This window comes from Pyrgilauda ruficollis, unplaced genomic scaffold, assembly GCF_017590135.1.
Source record: "Pyrgilauda ruficollis isolate IOZ18807 unplaced genomic scaffold, ASM1759013v1 scaffold65, whole genome shotgun sequence".
NCBI classification, from domain to species: Eukaryota; Metazoa; Chordata; class Aves; order Passeriformes; family Passeridae; genus Pyrgilauda; species Pyrgilauda ruficollis.
Window position 1 is genome coordinate 1957937 of NW_024528266.1, and position 20892 is coordinate 1978828.

Below are 20892 nucleotides of genomic sequence, written 5' to 3' on the forward strand. Positions count from 1 at the left end.
TACCAAAGTTAGAAATATTTTTGGGTTCACAGACTCACCATTAGCAGCTGGTCTCTGTTAATTAGAAGCAAAAACAAATGATCACAACTACTTCAGTAGGATTTTTATACATGACTGTTCACAGAATAAAAACAAAATTCATGGAGATTTTCTTTTATCCCATAAAAAGGGAAATGGTAATGTACACTGTGAAATAACGATGTCATTACAAGCCAGATGCATATTTTAAATATAACATCTGATTAGTGCCTCTTAATTACCTGGGTATTTTCTTTAATAACAAACAACATTAATTTTTCCTTTCAAACATCAGGTTATTAAAACTGTAGAATGACAAACCTGCTGTAGGAACAGGGACAGCTACTTGAATTGGCCCATTGTCAGCAAGTCAGTTGTATTTACGCCCTTGTAAAATTTTTAGCTGTTCCTGCACTGTGAAGGAAATGATAAGTATTTGGCCACTGTTTGGGAGAGGAATGAGCTTGAACCATTATGTAACTCTTGAATTGGTGTTGATATATGTAAAACTACTTCAGATAAGATAAGCAGTGACATTTATGGTTGGACTTGATGATCTTAAAGGCCTTTTTACTGACCTAAATGATTCTATGACTGTAAATTTTTTGGGAAGCTGTCTAAATGAATAATTTCTGCTCCACATTCTAGTGTAATAATTGAGTAGTTAATTAAAAAGCAAACATAATGAGGCTCTGGTCCTCCTTTTCTCCTTCCCTCTCTACTCTTGTGCCTTTTGTTCAACATGTGAAATTTCTTTTCCTTGCAACACAAACTTTAATATCCTTGCTCTCCATCAGCCTTCATCATCATCCTTCTTCAGCTGTTCTGTCTTCTTCTTCTCTTTTGCTTCTAGCCTCTATGATTAATTTTCCAGCCTTGTCTTCAGTTCTCTGCAGCTGACTGAAGCTGCACTTGCTGAGGACTTCAGTAAGGCTTTTATGGCTATACTGCAGAATAAATGAATCTCAATTTTTCTACTGCTTATGAGACTCTTGCTCCTACCCGAAGACTTCTAACTTCTGTTGCCATAAAAATCCCATCCTACTTCCATGGAAGGACTTGAGTTTGTGCATTTGTTACAACAAGGAGGAGTGTTGATCCTTATTTTTAGAAAATATGTAAATTATTAGGGGATCTAGAATTCTTTTTAGTCATGTGTATCATGTAATCTCATTCTTCTGGGGCCTCTTAGGATGAAAAGGAAAACTGCAGTTGAAGATTGTGTAGTGGGTTGAAATATTGCCATTTTATTTTGGAAGTGGACCTAATATCTAAAAGTGTAATTTTCCTTGTAAACCAGTATTGTTGAATATTTTGCCATCAGTGGGCTGCAGTTCATAAGAAAATCTGCATGTTACTTCTTAAAATAGGCTAGTAAATACATAACTACTTATGTGCCATCAGTGGGTGTTTTTCCAGATAGCATCATATTTTTGCCTGAGTATCACACAAAAATTGGAAGGTCTGTATTATTTTGTAATGATTTAAACCTTTTTTCAGAATATCATTCATCAGTAAAAAAAATGTTCTTTGCCTGCAGGGTGGAGTTCATTTATTTTGTTCCTGAGAGCTGAATAGGAGAAAGGGACGTTTCAGCTTTTCTTGATAAAGGTAAGACAGCATCTGCTGATAAGGATAAGACACTGTTCATTATTATGAGCTCATAGAAAGTTTGTCGATGGAGGGTTTGTTTATTTTGGGCTATTTTTCTCAACTTTCGTGCTTTGTAGTAAGTGCAGTGTGTGATAATGTAACTTGTATTGGGAATGGAATGTGTAACTCTACCAAAGGTATCAGTAAAGGCTCTGAAGATAAACAGGTACCTGTAGATCAGCATGACAAAGTGGATAGCAATTTGTTCTACTGTGATATTTTCCATGTGCCACTGAAGTGGCCTGCCTAATTTCACTCCATCTTGCTTCCACAAACTCAGCAAGAGGTCTTAAAACCAGTAGAGTTTCTCCCATGCCACTTGTCAGAGAAATGTGTAGCTTTGCCTGCTGCTACCTTCACTGCTCTGTATTGTCATGTGAGAGTGCAGAGGTGGATGTGAGGAGCGAAGGACCTTGAGGTCTATTTTAATTGAGAGAACACCTTCAAAATTAAGCAGCAAATAATTATCATGCATGTCACAAGTACGAGACGGAGAAAGGGATAAAACTCTGGAATCTTCTTAGGGACATGCCTGAGGGACAAACAAATTGTGAATGGCTCTTTCTTCATGTTGTGCTAAAAGGTCTGACTTTTTATAGATTTGTGTGTTGAATTAAAGCCTGCAAGAAATATTTAGAAGTAGAGCATGCAGCTTAGTGTTGAACTCTTAATTACAGTTTTTGAAGCAGAAATCTATGTAGGACTCTGTTTCCTTATCTCTATTTTGCCAATTTTGGAAAGTGGGGGTGGGTTTGATGTGACAACTGCTAGTTGTGGGGTTGGTCTGGTTTAGCAGTGACCACACATGCAGCAGATTGACCATGCATGTGACCTTCATGCAATGCAGGTAGATAGCAGAAGTGTGGCTCAATTTCTCTTCACAGGGGCTGGAATTCATACATGGTCATTTCTAATTAGTCCTGTGACAGAGACTGCAGTCTCTCATTGAAGGTGGTAATTTGTTTTAACAAGGACAATCACTGCCTACTCAGTGACTGCATCTGCAGATCCACTTTTGACTTGTTCAACAATGAATTTAACAGGAAGGTCAAATGAAGGCTCCAGTTGCATGTTGATGTTTAGGCTATCAGGAACAGCACAGCATAAATCTATTTCTTGAAAGTTGAATAGTTTGGAAAAGAGGAAAAGATAACTCTAACAAAGGTGAAGAGAAATCGGAAGATTAACCAAAAATCAGATTTGTGTCTTTGTGCTGATGTAGCTGATTTTGAGGTTTTCTCTGTAAGCATTATATAACTTTCCTGAGCAGTAGTTTAAAGCAGTGCTATCATGCCACTATGTATGGATGCAGTTTTTATGAATTTACAAGTGCTTACTGTACTTGTAAATTCATAAAAATTTAAACTCATAGTTTACAAGTGCAATTTAAAAAAATTGTAAATACTTGTATATAGTCTACTATGTTGGGGGATGAGAAAGCTATAATCACCTTCATATCCTTATGACTGGATATAGACATTAGGAGTTCTTGTTTAGCAAAACACTCTTAAAATATTTTTGGTATGGAAATGTTCTTTCAGAATCCTTAGTTCAGGCTTTAGCTTTAATCTTTTATACACTGATAAATGAAAAAAAAATGTCTTTGGGCTCTGTAGAATCCTTCTAATCCTGCTGCTCCTGTCTTTCTTCCCCCTTGTGACTTGTGAAGCCATTACCCATCATTTCAAATGCTCATGTTTTGTGATTTTTAAATTTACTCACCATTATAATCTCAAAGGTTAAACTGTTGTTGGAAGAATTCTCCATCAATCATGAAGGGAGAAAAAGATTTTCCTGCTGAAGTGTTAAGTTTATTGAAGGACTTGTAGACTCCTGGTGAAGGAATGTGTTAAATTGCTGAAGATGCAGGGTGAAAAATTGCTACACTAACATACATGAAAATGTATTAATAATAATCTACTGATAAATTAATGTGGCCTGAGTTTAATCTCATTCTGGGAAAACCCATGTTAAAGGAAATGAGAATTTACTGTGTTAGGATCTAACTGAGTATGATTTCTTTTTTCCTTTCTTTTTTTCCCCCCTTCTTTCCTACACTGGGGATCTCATGTGAAGTAATAAATAAATATAAAAAAGAACACAAACTTAAATATTTAATAGTACCTTCAGTGTTAACTTGCTGGTTACTGTCAAATACTTTTCTTCCCATCCTGGTGAGAATCAGTTGCCTGAATAAAGCACAGTTCTCTGGTGAAACAGTGTACTCTTATATTTTCTGAACCTTGAGCAGAAGTTATTGCTTCTTAGACATTGCTCCATGCTTATTGCATACCCATTAAGCTGTGCTCAGATATATAGATATGTGCATACTTATATACTTATTTATATATATATATATAAACACACACACACACACATATATATAGGCTGTATTGGAGTTGCTGCTTTTCTTTCTCTATTTAGAAAGAAAATCAGTACATCTGGAGTCTCTGTGGAGTGTTCTTCCCATGGCTGCACAAGTAGCACTTTGCCTGCTTTTTGTTTCTTTGTAGGAGTGGAAGAGCTTGGAGTTCACGCTTAAATTTCCCAGTATCCAGCAGGATTTAAGGGTTGCATTTAATGATAGAAATTCCCAAACATAATCAGTGGCAGATTCAGTTTCTGTCTGTGTGAACTGGAGATCGTGTGTAGCTATGGGAGGAATTTGAGCTATACAGGCAGGATCAGCTAGCAGTGCCATGGAAAGTTTGTTGTAGTTGTTAAGTTGTGATGCTTCGCCATATCATAATTACTGCTTCAGCTTAAATACTTCTGCAGTGGCTGTAGGCTTCATGAAGGAAAATAATGTTAGGTGTTCCCTGCTCCTACCTGCAGTCTGCTCCAAAAGCAGTGCCCTTGAAGTATTAATTTGGCTTTATTTTCAACATGATATGCTTCTGTATTATACATAGATAGTTCATGTCTGTAAATTGGGTGTGAAGGTAGGACAAATGCTTTAACAGTCTGCTTAAAAATGTGCCAACAGGCTGCCAGTTCAAGCTGGGAAAACTCAGGTCCTTTGGAGAGGAAGGCCAGAAACTGCCCTTCAACTTTTCCTCCATCTTCTCTCCCAGTTATAATGAGCAGTGTAATTTTTTTCACCGGAACACAGTTCAAGTTCAAGCCAACAATCCTCCCCATTTCTTCCTAATTCTTTCCTCCCTGACCCTTAAACCAGAAACCTCTTGGGGGAGCAGCACTCTCCATACTTGTCTGGTTTATGATCGAACACATGCATGCTCTGGTCAGTCTTCTCCCTGAAGAGAAAGCTGTGTCAGAAAGCAAATGCTGCCCCCAGAAATAATATTTGTCTCAAAGGAGCTTGACCTGCTTGGTGATGTTTTTGGAAACAAAGTGCAGGAATAAGTGTTATATTGTAAACGAAACGAGGAAAATAGCGTTGCTGTTTTCCTAAAATAAGAACAGAGCTTTAATACTCGTGAAATGTTTGGTTTGCTGGGGGAGCTTAACTTTCCAGGAAGTTGGATGTTGTCTTGACTTGTTTATTTTGGATATTTCCACTAATTGATTGTAATCTAATTATCCACATCCTAAGCCAGGCCTCTGAAACAGCCAGTAACTACAGTTGGAAAGATTTATTGTTATTCTTCCATTGAAGGAGGAGAATTGAGAGGTATTTTTGTTTTCAGTAGTGTATAAAACTGCAAGTGGAGCCACAGAGCCAGTGAAGTGTGTGATGTTTTGTGTCTGGGAACTATCTTTCAGTAACTGTTCTCATGATTCATTTTATAGGTGCATGTTAAAATTTTGAAAAATATCGACAGGGCAAGGCTGATTTGTGTAGAAAATTATGCAAGGGGACGTTTCGTTACCTTTCCTGTTCCATTTTCTAACAAAATAGTTTATTGTAGATTACCGGTAAGCCATTTTCAGCTCAGGAAGGGGATTAAAACCTTAATGCTGGGGAATGCACCTCTTTCTCAAATAGTGGCTCATTTTCTTTTGTTTCTAAAAGGTGATCAGTCCAAAAGAGGGAGGGTGGGGGAGGAGTGGATGGTGCTGAATGGAGTGGAACGAGTTACTCATTCTTCAGAATAGCCAGAAGGTAAACTCAAGTGCACTTGAAAACCATGCTGGTAAAATACCCCATGTGCAGTTCAGGCTGTTAAATACAATGTTTACTATTGACTTTTTTATTGGGTTAGAGAAAGAATCGACCCCTGAGAACCCACTGGGAAAAATGTGCCATGAAGGATGTTAAAAAGTGGCAGAGTAGAGTGTAGTGCTTTGCACTCTACCACAGCCACCTAAATGTGTGTGGGAATATACACATAATATGTATTTTTTTCAACAGACACATATACATATATAAATATTCTGTGAATAACTATACATATATTCATATATAGGCATATATGTATATGCAGACATATGTTAATACACATGTGTATGTTAAGGACAAGTACGGGTATTCTCAAACTGGGAATGCAGCAAGTATTGTGGAAGGCAGGAAGATGATGTGCAGGGAGCTTTTTTTTCAATAGAAGAGGAAAAGGGAGTGAAGGGGTTGATGGTATGATTTACTACTATACCCAGATGGACTGAAGTTTGGGTCTGACTGGGAGTGAGATTCTGTTGAGATATATACTTATATTGCAGAGAGAGAAGAGGTAGAAAAAAAGTATTCAAAAGTCTCTGATGTAGAGGAAGGAGAATTTTCAGTACTTGAGAAATGTGGAACAAGTCTGACACCACAGACTCTTCATGGAAAACCTGCTGGTTAAAGTATTAGTTATGATGTGATTTAAAAAAAAAAGACTTATTCAGGTATTTAAGAAAAGATGAAAATAAGGTTAAACAGTGGTGGCAAGGCCAGGGTAATGTAACCTTTGCAGCCTCCAGGGATAAAAAGCAGGATGTAAACACAGAAACTAAACCCACCTTATCTTGGTACAGAAAGTACAATTTGCGTCTCCCCTGGCCTTGGATAAAAAGGCCAACTGTGGGATGCCAAATAGAAGTTCTAGCCACTGATAGTGAAAACAAACCTATGGCATTAAATGAAATGAGTAATTTTCATCACAAATGTACATCTTGTGAATTCATGGAGCTGTAAATCCACTGCTGAAAAGGTGTTGTGTGGCAAGCCCAGAGTAAAAGAGGAAGAAGCTGAATAAGGTTTTAATTTTCCAGAGTTGCCAGTAGCTGACTGAGACTATTTTAACTGAATCCTGGCATATTAGTATGAAAATACTGACTACATCAACCAGTGTTGTCTAGTAGAATAGCAGAAAACACTTTGGAAATAGGTAGCTCATTGCAGCTGTCTGGAAGTTATTATCTGCTGCTGTGACTACCTAATGCACAACAGTGTAATGTTGTGCCAGGATAGTACAACAGAAACATTGTGATAATGTGATAATTTCTCTTCCTGGAAAAAACATAATTTAGATCACTGAAATCAGTGGGACTGAGAGAGACCACTGAAATCAGTGGGACTGAGAGAGACAGCTAAAATATACCAGGTGTTTCTCCCCTGAATGGTATTAATTGGACCTTAAATACGTTCCTAGGTAATGTGGTTGGAGCTGCAGCACATCTGTCCATCGTGTTTGGGACACTGAGATATTCAGCAACCAAAGCTCTTCTGTGTCATGGATGAGAACATATTGCAAACTACTGAAGCCACACATGGAGATAGTACATTTTGAAAATCACAGCTCTGTGCCTGGATTTGAATTACTTGTGTTATACTTGCACAACCTGTTGGCATGCTGAATTAATGTCTCTGGAGACCTACAAAAGGAATACTTATTTGGAGAATTAGAAGTCAAAACTAACGGACTAAGCCTGCTGTAGAGATCAGACTGCTGCACTGAGAAAATCAAAGTCCATGTATGTGATTTAAACCATGTTTGACATGCCAGGCTTTGGTTTCACCAGGAGACTCACTATGCTATTTGGCTATGTTTTTAAAACCCGCAAGTGTAAATTAGAACAAGCTAATTTTATAATTATTCCCAACAGACACACAAGTAATTTAGTCTCAAACATGTTTATTTTATAAAGACACAATCATTCAAAAAAGAAGTGCTGAGAAACCACAAGTGGTTTGAGCAATAGAGGCGTAGAGCTTTGGCAAACATACACGTTTAAAATGTGGTAGCATTTGTTTAAAAGCCATTGAGTGTTCTGTCTCTTTCTTTGCAGCTTTATGACTGTCCTTAAAGAGCAATACTGAATAACTGGGGGCTGGAAGAGTTGTTTTGTTTATGGTGGTATTAGTCATTAATTTAGTTTAAATTCCAGGAAAAACCTCAGTTGTTCAGCCTTGAGAAATGAAGAACAAAATCATACTTGTTTCATATGCTCCTAGATGAAGGACTGATCCTGACACTGAATTGAGAAGGGGATTTAAAATATTTTTTTTAAATCGTTAAACTCGATGGATTGTTCCTTCTGAAGAGAGAGAGACACCCCTTCAGGAGCCTGAAGAAGTGACTGCTAACAGGGTATAAATATGCTGTGGGGAAGGGGCACCCTATACAAATATGTTAAAGTCAAGATTGTAACGTGAGTTTGTATTAAAAGGTGACTAGAAATGAAGTTCTCAGTTAATGAGCAAGTTCACATATGTCATGACTCTCACCAAGTCTCTGATATTTTTTCTTGGTGCAATCGAGAAGGAAAAAAAATATTTGATAATGACAGAAGTGCCCCACAGTCTTTAGGCCTTACACAATGCATTATATGATGTTAGAATTTTTGTAAAATAGTGGGAATAATAAGAATACAACTTAGGGGTAGAAAACTGCTCTCAGAAACCCTGGACTTCCTGAGAGCAGAAAGTTTATTGCACTAAGCTCACAAAGACTATATAGTCTTTTTGCTTTTTTGACTAGAAAGATTAAACAAATGCCTTTAGAATGGTTGTAATAGGTTATCAAAGGTGAGCTGTAGCCTTTGCTTCTTTAAGGGGTTGTTTAAATAAGTCTGTATTTGCCTTTTTCTAAGCAGTACTTTTTTAGGTTTTATCATGTTTTAGGTTCAGGTTGTCTTGCTTTGGCAAGAAGTTGTTTAACTGCATCTGAAGCATAATGCTGCTGGAATTAAAATATGTCTCTATTTCTGGATTTTCAAAAAATTCAAGCACCAATTTTTCAATAAAGGTAATAGGAGTTAGGACTATAACTTCCTATATGCTTTTAAAATTTCAAGCCCTGTGCAAAGTAGGATGGTTTGGCTGGGAAGCCAAAGTGTTGTGAATTACAAAACAGTTGTAGTAAATAGCTCTTTTAGATGCCAGATCTTTCTGGCAATTTCCATAGAATTTCTAATATAAATTAGATGTATTTTGTTAAGGAATAAGTAGCTAGAATATTTATTTTAGTCCTTCAGTCTAGAGAACTCAGAGATTTAAGGAGTTTTTAGGCTTTATGGAATATCTTAAAATGCAGTTAGAACTTTAAATTGAATTCCAGGTAACTTTTTAACATCATGTGGTTATTGATTTTATTAAATATACCAGATTCATAGCTTCAGTGAAAAATCATATTTTTAACTTGAGTGAAGAAATATTGCCCTGATGAGATGTTAGTAGCTTGAGGAAAGGAATTGTTATGAGTACTTTTGTCAGATTTCTGCATGAACTCACTTTGTGCATGCCTGCAGTGTTTTAGTACTGGTCATCAAGTTTCCAGCACAGTCAAAAACTCTAATTCCAAGCCTTTCTCTGTGGTCAATGTACAAGGCATTGCCCTCACTGCTTTCTGCTCTAATAGGTATGCTTTCATATTTACATTTCCCATCAGAAAATGTGTGTTTTCAATTGCTGAGTGCAGGTTTCAAGACTTGTCTCCAAAGCTGGAAATCTCCGTGCGGCAAGAGGTTACATGTGGTACATCCCCATTTATGCCCAGCCAAGGCCAGCAGAAAAGGCACCAACTGATGGCAGTGGGTGCTTGAGCCCCACTGGTTGCATTCTCCCCTGATATGTTACTCTGTGGTTTTTCTTTCAGTTTGCATAGTTGTATGCTAGAAAAGTGTTTTCTGTAGTTTTAGTCATTAAAAAGTTTTGCCTTTCATTTTTTACAGCAATACGTAAGACACGCTGCTCTTCTGCAAAGCTTTTAGTGTTCTGTTTTGTAATTAATGTCATGTTTTAATGCACTGTTTTGACACTTCCATCTGACAAAGGTATTTTTTGATACTCAAACATCAAAATCCTCAAATGGCTTTGACTGACCAATCTTGAAATCGGTATTTGATTTCAAGTAGTTATTGAAGTTGAGTAAATATGTTTGCTTCCTGTAATTTTTAATTACAGGTATTTTTAATAATCTAATATTTTATTTAAATATATAATTTTCTGTACAGCATTTACAGTGTGTGTTTTCCTGTTTAATTTTAATTTCCTTTTTTTAAGCTCTAAGACATGCTGCACGTTTTGAGGTTGGATGTTGGGCTTTTCTTTTGGGAATATTGGTTTAGAGAAATGGGAATGAATGTTCAATATGGTCTTTGTATCCCTTTGTTATGAAAAGCAGATGGAATGGGTGATTCCTTCTTTTTTTTACTTTAATGGCTTTCAGCTGCATTGAGCTAGTTATGTTTGTTATAAATATCATTCACCAGAAGAAAAAAGCTAAGCAATTAATATTGCAAAGCTGCAACAACAGAAAGTGTCAGTTTGAGAAAATAAGTTGAAAGAAACCGATTTCAGTCTCAAGGTTTCCACAGCAATGTTATTTTTGATTTTAAAGTATACATATCTAAAACACCAACAAACACATGAAACCTTTGAATACTGTTATTCCACATACATCTCTGGCATTTACACACATGTGAAGAACTGCACTGAACCCTAGTGCTGCAAAAGAAAAGAAAGGACCTTAGCAAATGTGGTACTGCGTGGCAAGAGCCTCAGGTCAGCAAGTAGACATTCCTTTTTTTTTTTGTTTCATATAGATGTGAATTGTGAGACTTCCACTCGCCTTCTTTGCATGGCTTTTTTGCATCCTTCTGTGCTTTTAAAATGTTTTCACAGATGTAAATGTTGTCAGGGAGGCTTTGCATATAAACGCTACCCAGGGAACTCCTTTTATGAGGGTCACAGTATTGATTTGAAAAAAAAAAGAAATTTTTTGATGCCTGAAAGCAAAATAAGTAGATAAAAACATCAGGTAGACCTCTGACATTTCCTAGCACTGGGCATATAAATATATATATATGTATATATATATATATATATATATAAAAATATATGCACATGCACTGTAGGAATTTTTGAAAGAATGCAAAAAAAACCTAAAGAAAAAAGCAGTGGGAGATATGGGGATATAGGAAATTTTTTTGCATAACTCCACAAATTATGAAATTACATTCTGGTTTTAAATGCTAATATTCTGCAAATAAAATTTAAAAAAAAAATCCTCTGACATCCAAAAAGTTTAATTTAGAGGCACTCTTTTTTCTTAGTTGAATTTAAACATATTTATAGGTATCACAGTAATATAAAGTTCGGCAGTGCAAACCAAATTCACAGTAAAGGCCCTCCATCTGAATGCACACTCTAAGAACTTTATACCCAGTCTTCCTCCATTAGTGTATGTGTAGTTAAAAGCTACAATTAAAATGTCATTTGAGATAGGTGAGCAATGAATTTGTTTGGGATTGATCTGAGTCCAAAAGATTAAAAAAAAAAAAAAAAAGAAAAGAAAAAAAGGATCCTTCAGTACTTCAAACATGATGCCTACTTCTCTTTGGCTGCCAAAATTACCCTTGAATACCTCATTTAAAATTACAGAGATTTACAGCACTTATGTACATAGTCAACGAAGAGAAATGAAAATGTAATTGCAAGCAGTCATCACAAGCTCAGTCTTTCAGCTAGGTTCAGTTAAAAAAACCCAGTTTATTATGACGTGACATGGTAAAGTTGGCAGGATTTTGTCAGTCTAAGCTAGAGCTGAATCAGCTGCAGGTACGAGATGAAAGACCCAATGCATACCCCAGTGAAATGAATTGAAAGCTTCCCAATAGATCTAAGACTTTAAAATTTGCCAAAATTTTGATTGTGTGTGGTAAGATTTTGATTGTGTGTGGTAAGATTTTTTTTTTTAAATTTCAGCAATGATTAGAAACATTGTTCATTTACGCATGTGTAAATAAGAAAAAAGATGTTGTGGAGGTCACTGTGTTGATCCCAGGTATTGGTGCCTGAGCCCTGGGTGTTCTGGAGAGTCCAAAAGCGCCTGTTACCTTGTGAGGCCGTGCTCATCCATCCTTGTCACTGCATCTCCACCCCGCAGCCCAGCCAAGCCCTGTGGATTTGAACCAGGTCAGATGTGAGAACTTGCTCGTGTATTTGTCAGCCTGGCAGAGCACACAATGATGTATTTATAGCTGCCTTATACCAGCTGCAGGAAGAAGGATGATACCTGATCTGGCATAAAATCTACCAAGATAAAATTACTTAAAAAAAAATAAAAACAATTAAAATTTTTATTTGTCAGCAGAATGGTTTGATACCTGTTCATGGCTTGCTTTTTTTTTTTTTTTTTTTTTTTTTTTTTTTTTTTTTTTTTTTTTTTTGTCATGGGCTTCCACTGCTTTCTTAGATACTGACCATCCAGGACCTGCAGTTACCATCTCATTGAACCACATATTACAATTATTAGTACTCCATATTAATAATTAATTGATATTAAATATTTGAACTGTACTGAAGTAAATTGGGCTATTTTCTGGAATCTAGTATTTGCCAGGGTACGATTTGTGGAGATTTTTTTTTCCCCTTTTACTGAGGGAGAATTTTCCATGACAGGATGTTTTCTCCTTTCCCTTCCCCCAGTCTGCCCTCCCACACAAAACCGTGGTTTTCTGTGCCATGACGTAAACATTTTTCATAAACAGGATTCACACTATTAAGACAAAATTATGCAAGAGGACTTTATTCAGGCATGACACTTCTTCTCTTTATCAGCACACAACTGGTGCCATGGTGAACCTGACTCAGGAATATGAGCAATGGAAATGACAGAAATGCCATAATGTTGGACAGGGAATCATGGCCTTACTGGAGTAAATGCTCATGGAACAACACCATCAGAGCAGATGATAGTGCATTGGTGTTTCACATGGGGAAAGGTTATCAACAAAGGGTGAAGACTTGTGTCCTTTTAGATGTCTGTTAATATTTCCGAAGCTTGGTCAACATGTGGGCTTTTGGTAGACAGAGAATTGTTAAAAATTTGTTAAAGAGGAATGCAGGATAATAAAAATGCACAGTTTACTTCTAAGAAATGGGATGATCACCTGAGAAATGTGCTGGAAAAGGTAATTTAGGGGGGGAAAAAAGAAAATTGTGAGAGAAGGTTGTTTCAATTGCAAGTGCATGTGCACACATGCTGCTCTTCCACGTATAATGACATTATAGTCCAGGATAAGGGGAATAGAAAAGCCTATGCAGATTTCTGTAAGTGATGCCTGCAACATGAGATGTGGGATGTGAAGAGCTCTGGTGAATGCTAGTCAGGTTTTTCTAGGTTAAAGAAGAAATGACATTTTCACTTCTCCATTTTATAACATGCTATCTATACTGTTTATATCAATAAATATACTGAAAATAATCTGTCAGGAGCTGACATTTGCATGCAGCTGCAGAAGTGTCAGGAATTTCAGAGCATCATCTTGTTTTGCCTCTCAATTTGCAGCTCTGACTCAGGTAATGCACTACTTACATGTAACAATTTGGCAGCATCCAACAGCCACTGGTGACAATTTTCATCGAAGAAATGCAGGGCAAGTGTGCAGATTTAAAAGGATTTATGCAGCATATTTGTGTTGGTGGGACCATTTCAGTCACGTAGTAATTGCCCAAGAAGGATTTTGCACAACTGCTTTCTTGCTGACTGCTGTCCATGGGCAGGAGTCAGATTACTGGAGAGGTTCTTGCAGGGTCTGTTGACTGTATGGCCACAAGTAGGCAATATCAGTGCTCAGGCTGGAGAATTTGATGAATAAGATAAACCCCATATAAACTAACAAGCATATCCCTTGGCTCTATGAAAGAAGATGACGGTGTTAAGGTCACGTTAAAGCCCTGAGTTGTTTAGGAAAGCTTGTGTCTCCCAGCTGGGAAACATCACACAGACAGTTCAGAATACACCAAAGTTTTGGCTTAACAGAAACACAGAAATTCAACTTAGGTAATTTTATCTGCTGCGTTCCCTTGGGCCAGGGCTTGGGAAAGGAGAGTAAGATCAGTCATTAGTCATCGTTGCCTCTTGTGAGCTATTAATTTATTATGCTCTTTTATGTCTGCATGCATTTTTGTAAATAGTGCTTAGATTAAAGTTAAGTGTATGTATTTGTAAAAACAGATGGATTGGACTTTCTTTTGCCTCTGAGTAGGGCTGGTACCATTTCTACCCATGTTGAACATCTACACTTCTCTGCTCTCTGTGAAAAGTTTGGTAAACTTAGAAACAAGACTAATGGTTGGTGAGAGGAGCACATTGCAGAAACTCTGATTCTAGTTTTTCTCACTTTTATTAACAAAGGAACAGCCAATGTGTGCTGGATAACTTTAGTGACTTCGTAGAATTTCATATACACACCTCTGTACTTGCAAAGGGCTTTTGGGGATGCTTAAGTGCTCCTCCATCCCAGGGCTGTGTGTACACAGTCATGAAATGGTCGTGAGAGAGCTTTGTAAAAACTCCTGAAGGATCTTTCAAGGTAAAGTGTAAATTTAGCACAGTTGTTTTATTAAATAATTCAGCTATTCCAGCTTTTGATCCTGTTACAGCAGTGCCATGTGTTGAGGTAAACAGGAACCTTGGAGACGCGGTGTGATGCTGCATGATCAGCTTCTCCGAAACCCGTGAATGAAACTGTGCCCTCGTTGGAGGGAGTGCAGCTGGGATGCACACACAGGCACTTCTCGAGCAGAAGGTGGGCTCAGCTCTTACAAATGACATTAAACACCCGCTACGTAACTGTAAAAATCTCAGGCAAGTTTGACTTGTCTTTAGATGAACCAAATACTGCAGCTGATGCAGTTTGATGATGAGTATTTTCTGACTTCATTATGCCACAGGCAGTTACTGTGCTGTTTTTAGAGTATTTGACTCAGTAAAAAATGAATTAAGAAGAAGAATTGTGAGGATATCTCAGTGTGAATTCCGGTATTCAGCAGCTCCAGGCAAGCAAGGGAATGACATACAATTAGGATGCATGTTTAGTTTAGTGTTTTGGCAAGGTAAAGGGTAGGTTAACAAGGAAAAGATAGGATTAGATAAACCCCTAGTATAATTTCTCTTTTAGTATCTCATTAGTTTTTGCCATTGGGTATAGTTAGCTGTGGCATGCCTTTATGCTTTGTGTTAAAAGCGGGTGTTGCAATTTGTATTCAGGCTTTGGAGTGAACAGACTTCTGGCAGAGGGAGTGCTCTCCAGAGAGGATGGATCCTGAAAGGAGGGACCTCAGGAGGAATCAGACCTGCAGAAAACCTGGTCCGTTACTACAACATGACCTTTTCCATGCTGTGTCTTGGTTCCTGACTGTAACCCTTGAGATGCAGCTGTTTTTGGAGTTTGCTTTATGACCTTTTAATGTCATTTTCTCCATCTTTCACCTGTCAGAAGTGGACAATGGAGGTTTTGCAGCTTAGCAGTGTCCCACTTATTCCTTAAGAATTCAGGCAATTCCTTAAGAAAGGACAAGAGTTGCTGAGAAAGAAAATGAAGCTTTGAGCATGTGACGGTGGAGATGAAAGGAGGGTGGAAACACAGGCAGGGGTGCTTTGGCACTGCTGGAAGTTGTTGTATGGGTTACCCAGGTCAAACTAGGTACTGGTGTAACAGTTCGGGTGCCCTTCTATGGAAGATGAGATAATTCTGAGTTAACGGAAGTTTTTCACCCTTTCTTAGAGAAAAGAAAAACCTATTTCAGGCCTAGTTATAACATTGTGACTAAGCATGATGGAGCTTCTTTATCCAGGGCTCTGCTTTCTTCTGGGTGGGTTTTTGGGGAAATGGGTTATCCCAGTGTTGCCAGCGAGGTTATTCTGCAGCACAGCGAAGAGAGGAATCCAGTCTGTGTGTGACAGAGATAATCTCTCCACTCACACTCCTGCGGCATGCATACTGCCATGGTGTCTCTCCCAGCTCCCTCTTTGTTGTCGTAGCTGGCTGAATGTTGGAAATGTGCGGGTTTTTCATTTGCATTGCTCATGAACAGATGGCCCAATTGCCAGTGGCTGCTCTTGCTGCTGTTCTGCTCTTCTCAGGTGCCTCTCAGAGAGGGTTCCCAGCTGAGAGCCAGCCTCATGTGCTGCTGTGAGGGTAATGCTCCAAAGCTGGAGAAACCTGAGAAGGAGACACAGCCTTCCTGCAAGTAATAGATGGTTACTGTTTCAAATAGAGGCAATGGAAAAAAAAAAAAAAAAGGATTCCTATCTACCATGCAGCCTGGGCAGGGAAGGCAGGGTTTTCCTGAAGGGGGGAAAGTGTGTGTCTGTGTTGTCTGAAGGAAAAAGAGGTGAAAAGAGAGATGAAAAAGAGAAAAATGGATTGGAGCTTTTTCATATCCTACTTAATCACAGTCATATGTCAGGCTGTTGGAGAGGAGGAGGGAGGGGATGGCTTGTTGAAAAGTGTAGCGTGCTGGAATTCTGCGAGTGAGTTGTGTGGTGAGTCCTGTGGCTTACTCCTGCCCTGATGAATAGAGCCTTTCCAGAGCTGCCAAGCCCGAAGCAAATGTGGTCAGGGATTTATTATGAAATGTACCAAACCTTGGCATGGGGCTAATTGCATATAACAAGAAGCGTGCTGGAAACTCAGACCTGAAAGGTGACAAATGCAGAAAGTATTCTATATCAGACGCTGCTGAAAGAGGTTTTGTGCAGGGGAATGTCTGTATGTCTGTGCTTTTTGCTAATGAGCTCCCAAACATAGCTGCATGTTTTCATGTTATTGGTTTGGTTAACATAGATGTAGCTTTCTTGTTTGGGTTATTTCTTTCACAGCCAACAAAGAAGGAATAATTGCTATATGGCTGTAATGGCTGGAGTTCTCAAAGAAAGTGCCTGGGTGCTGTCTACAAATTATCATTTGAAAGGAGAGTGGAAAGGTATGAGCTTGGATGCTAACAAAATACTGGAGCTGAGAGTTTGAAACTTGTGTATCAAAGTTACAAGTGACAGCAAAAATTAAACTGTAGGCCTTGAAGAGAATGGTCTGTTCAGTATTCTCAGTGGTCAAGAAACAAATTTGTACAGCAAGACTGGAGTTTCTTTAAATCTGAAAGTTTCTTAGAGCTGCTAAATCCGTGTCCTTGTATGTGTAATGTTCATTATCATATCATAACATGGACCTGCACCACAGTGGCATTTAATCCAGTGAAAAGCTTCTTGCCTCCTTTCAGTGCTTCTTCCTGCTCTTCATGTATATCCATAGCTGTATTTTGAAATCTTCTGTTTGTCCTTAACGTCAGACGTAGTTTAACCTTTTGCCATGCCAAGACAGAGACTACTGCTTCTGTCTTTGAAAGCAATCAAACTGTCCAAATGAGTGTAACTAAAAATCAGAGGTACTTCAAGCAAGGGCAGGAAAAGAAAAACTGAGGAAAAAACCCACAAGCAATCTAGAAAACCACAAAGAAAAAACCCCAGGGGATGGATTCAGAACTTGATTGACTTGATGTTAAGCGATATAAAAGCTAATCAGTAGTGAAATGTGCAAGAAATAGAAACAAAGGCTACAAGATTTTATGCTAATATGCTCTTTTGTGAAATTGTAAAATTTGTTCATAATTTTTTGTATATATTTTTTAAGGACAACAGATTTTGGGTTGATGTTTTGGCCAAAAAACAAACATAAATCCATTCTATTGCTTTCCTTCATAGGACATCTGCTTCTCAACATTTTTAAGACTTCCTCATCTAATTATAGGGTCTGAAAAAAACATACTCGCTCACTTAGTTTTCTCCCTGCTGGTGCCAGGTTTTCTGTACCGTGAGGTATTAGGGAGAGACAGACATGCAAAGTACAAGATCCCTTGGATAGCTTCTTGAAGGCTTGTACAGCCTTCATCTCACTTTCCTGTTACGCTGATGGTCAGGAAAGGGGGGATTTACAAATGAAGCAAAAGAAATCTCAAGCAAACAGAAAGTAAGCACTCTGCACACATTTGCTCTTGCTCCAACCAAAGCTTTTATATGGAGTGGGCAGTATAAGGCTCTTGGTTCAGTGATTGCGTTAGCCCATAGTAACTTACTGTGCAAATACTAATACAGGCCAGATAGGGTGTGCAAAATTAAATTTTATAAAACTATCCCAGTGTAGAGCCTTTTTTGAGTATGGGAGCATTGTAAGACCTACCAAAGTTTCTAGTATTTAAAACATGCAGTAGGTATCCTGTAACAAGGTTAGATTTATTCCCTTCAAGAACTTTTCTTGCTGGCTTTAGCAGCATCACAGAAATGCCATTTTCACTCAGCTCTTCTTGAACCATCTCCTAAATCTATGAAGTCCAAATAAGACTTGTTCTCTTTGGCATAGAATATATGCATGTTGTTATTTCACCTTTATTTTCCACAATAAATATCCAAGATTTTTACAGAAAGCTAGAAAAAGTTTTGATATCAAAATGTTGGAGTAAGTTTGTGAAGATGTTACCAGTTAGATTTGAACACATAAAAAGTTGTAGTTGAAAGACATTGAGCAAAACAAAAGGAAGGAAAAGGACAACAAAGTCAGAGAATCTGTGCATGTTTCTAGAGGGCTTCATCTTTCAGAGCAGAAGCTGTTGATGACTACTATTGCACTTCATCTGTGCAAGTCACAGTAACTTTTGTACCCATTGCACTTCCTGTCCATTAGTAGCCTGATCATCCTCCTGTTGAAGCTTAGCAGGAAATTGTGCTGGATTCCAGCAGAGCTGAGGTGTGCTGTGAGTGAGGGATGGTGACAAAGGAAGGAAAATAAATGCAATGATCATCTTCATTTGCACAGGCATAATGGTTGCACATCAAAACATAAGTTCTTCTAGACTCTGAAGTGTTCCTTCTTGCTGCCTTTCTAGAAGTTGTTCAGAACAGACATGAGGGGATGCTAAGTTTTTCAGTCCCTCACCTGCTTTCCCCAGAAGAACAGTGGAAATGGGATATCCAGTGGAATGTTAACTGATTTTTGGAATCAACTTTTTAACTAAGTGGTAACCAAGTTCACCCCCCTCTTTGCCTTAGCACAGACTTACACTTAAGAAGACTCATAAAAGCTGAGGCTTTTACTCTGAGGACATTCTCTAATTCTGGAGGCTTCTGCTGGGGAAATTATTTTCCTCCTCAGTTCTTGAACCTAATAAGCAGTAAAAAAAGAAGCAGATACAAGTAATGCTGTAATCCAAGCCAAAAATAGTAAAGAGCATGTTTGTTGTCATAGATGAACTCTATCAGAAGAGTAGTTAATAAGTTCATAACATGGACAGCATAAAATGTGTGAGACTCTTTACATTTCATCCAACAACCAACATCCAACATCCAACAATGTCATGTGACAAATTAGTGGCTATCAAGAAAAAGGTAAAATAGGTGTGTGGAGTAGATAGCTCTTGGGTTCGTGCATGAGGCAAAATTAGGGCATGTTTTATGTCCTAGCACTAGCTCTGTTCCCTCAATTAGGCTGGAATATTTACATCCTTTTCTGGGATGATACTGTTGCTGCAAGTTCATGGACAATAGCAGATATATACGTGACCGTTTGCACCAAAACCAGATAAACTGCCCGTAGCCCAAAATTTTTACCAAGGACAGGTTAAAAGGAAAGTGTAGGTGACTTAGCAGGCAGTTTCCTATGCAAGAATTCTGGAATTTTGCAAATATAGCTATTATTGCTTCATAGCTTAATAATCTTAAACATTAATTTCAGATGAAAAGTTAATAGTTTTTAAATTAAGCAACACAAGATTGTTTCTTGGCACTGTATTAATGGACTAGAAGCATAAAAATAAACCTACTGTGAAGTTAAAAGCCCTGGAAAGGTGACTTCTGTTACAAATACCTCCTAAAGCCATGTTTTAATCTAAAAGCAAATTAACAATGTCTTCTGTGTGAATATTGAATATATTCAGTAATAGACTTTTATGTGGGACTATGGTTAGAGTAGGTCCACAGGCTGGGCTTGGATAGTGGTCAGGAATTGCTTATGTCTGTAGCATCTACCTGTAAAATGTGATGCTCATGAGAAATGTTCTGCCTGTGCAGCTGGATCCCAGGCTTTCAGTGAGTTTGACATGAGCTGCTCAGGGACAAGAGACAGCCAGCTTTCTAAGTGCTGCTGGAAAAAATTTAATAAAAATAGTCTTGTGGATTTCATCTTCTTCAAATCTGTGGATGGAGAAAAAAAGTTTTAAAAAGTAAGTGAGCGAGCCAAAAAGCACAATGCCAAACCCCTCAGGATTGCTATTCTAGGACATGAAAGAAGTACATTTGTTTTCTTAAGTCTGGGTTAGAAAATCAAGTGTTTATTTTTGTGAGTTTGAATTTCTTTCAAGAGCATTATCCTAATGATAATAAAAATTATTATTATCACTAGTAATGCACTTTAATTATGCATAAAATAGACAAAACTAAGCTACAAAAGGCACATGGAAGTTTTCCTTTCCTTCTCCCAGATGTGGAGGTGCTGTGCAATTGTCACCTGAGGGGTCAAGGGCCACATGCAATGGCCCTAAGACACATGGTGAAATTCCCTTGGGCTTCAGTGAGGCACACAAACGGTGCTTAAAACACCTGAATCATGTTATTATTCAGCATGTTGTCATGTGCACTTAGAAATTTAAAGCACATTGTTTTAAGTGGTACTTGAAACAGACTCCTCGCTCTGTGTGGTGCATGTTGAGCCATGAGCAAAAGGCACAGCAGAGCTCATCTATTGGCTGAAGTCTTTTTTGTGTTGATTAAATCTGCACTTCCAGCTCTCCTGGCTAAATAAGCAGAGTTGTGACAGGGTACTTGAAAACAGGGATTGCTTTGCTTGTTCTTGTTGTTGATCGCTTTTGCTGATGCACTGCCTAGAGCAGCTGTGCAAGGACCTCCTTGCTGCGCTGTTTGGGATTCTTTATAAAGCAAAATGAAACCGTGGGCCCTGCCCTGGAGAGATCCTAGGAATCACACTTTGCCCTCTTTGTAGGGCTGTGAGTGATGTGCAAGTGACCTCAGACTGCCAGGCTGTGCTTCCCTCTGCTTTGTGAGG

The 20892-nt window shown here is 38.1% G+C and overlaps 1 protein-coding gene across 1 annotated transcript in view; it reads left to right on the plus strand.

The window, feature by feature from the left end:
• The first annotated feature begins 1572 nt into the window (after nucleotides 1-1572).
• The window catches only part of BMPR1B (bone morphogenetic protein receptor type 1B), a 184681-nt gene continuing 165361 nt past the window's right edge, over nucleotides 1573-20892 (plus strand). The window contains exon 1 of the mRNA XM_041484238.1: nucleotides 1573-1629. The gene's annotated coding sequence lies outside the window, so the exon portion shown is untranslated. The remainder of the gene's footprint in view (nucleotides 1630-20892) is intronic.